General features: G+C 46.0%; 1 pseudogene; it reads left to right on the top strand.

The window, feature by feature from the left end:
- The first annotated feature begins 251 nt into the window (after positions 1-251).
- Positions 252-350, top strand: LOC111557380 (annotated as a pseudogene).
- Positions 351-1,265: the final 915 nt, after the last annotated feature.

The raw sequence follows: 1,265 nt of genomic DNA, 5'->3' as shown, positions 1-1,265 counted from the left end.
AGAAAGTGGGATGTGTGGTGGAGCATTTGTCAGAGACGGTAGGATCAGCGCGCTCCAGGAGGAGAAATGCACTGAAGGTCACAGGCCCGTGGAGGGACTGTGTTTATGAGTTAGGATGGAAGGCAAGACTGAACCAGGTCAGTACAGAACATCTCCAACTGGATGGATATCTCACTATGACTCCTATTTGTGGGCCCAAAAATCAAACCCTCTGCGAGCCACTGCTTTCAACTGCAAATGCCACATCTCTCGTGCTGGCTTCAGCAGCACACATACTAAAATTGGAATGATACAGAGATTAGCACGGCCCCTGTGCAAATGTGACACACAGATGTAAATGCCACATCTCTAGATCCATAATGTCATGAAGAAAACATGGGACTGGGAGTTAGGACAGCTGGATTCAAATTCCACACTAGCACCTGTTAGCCAGAGACCACAGGTGGTTCTCTCAATGACTCTTATAAAACGTACCTCTGCATGGTTGTTCTAAAGTCCATATTAAATGGGCGTGTCAAAGCACCCAAGTATACAATTAGAAATCTAATAAATGCTCAATAGATAACAGTGGAATCTGAATATGATTTCTTCCTTCATCCCCCGTATTGAATGTATCACCAAGACCCTTCCCTGGCCCTTATGAATTGCTGCCCCTGCTAACTGGTCACATTTTTGTCTCCCTCCTCTTCCCAGTGCTCATCATTCTTACCAATGGCCACCTGACTTCTCTTTCAAAAACAGCATTGTTATCATATCATGCCCCTGTGTCAGGGTAGTGGAAAGAAGCAATGAACTTCAGGAACGCCTGGGTGACTCAGGCAGTTGAGCGTCTGACTCTTGATTTCGGTTCAGGTCATGACCTCACGCTGCGCTGACAGCTCTGAGCCTCCTTGGGATTCTCCCTCTCCCTCTGTGCTCACGCACATGCTCTCTTGCTCCTACCCTCTCAAAAATAAAATAGAACTTAAAAAATAAAGAGTCTAACAAGCATTTAATTCTCTCATTTTAGGTTCTTGATCTGCTGGAATCTGGGGAGGTGCAGTGTGAAACCAGCACTAGTGAAAAGTCAGGATGAGTTTCAGGATGGTCCAGAATGTCTAATGGTCCAGAAAGGGACCCAGAATCTATCCCCTATCAAGATTTGTAGCCAGGACATTATTGTTAGGGGCGAGGGGGAGGGGGTCCTAAAATATTTTATTCCTGTCTAGATGAGCCTGCTCTGTCCCTGTATCTCATACAACTCTCAGGGTACTACGAGGCTCAGA

This window comes from Felis catus, chromosome D3 (genome assembly GCF_018350175.1).
Source record: "Felis catus isolate Fca126 chromosome D3, F.catus_Fca126_mat1.0, whole genome shotgun sequence".
NCBI classification, from domain to species: domain Eukaryota; kingdom Metazoa; phylum Chordata; class Mammalia; order Carnivora; family Felidae; genus Felis; species Felis catus.
This window is presented reverse-complemented; position numbering and strand designations above follow the sequence as displayed.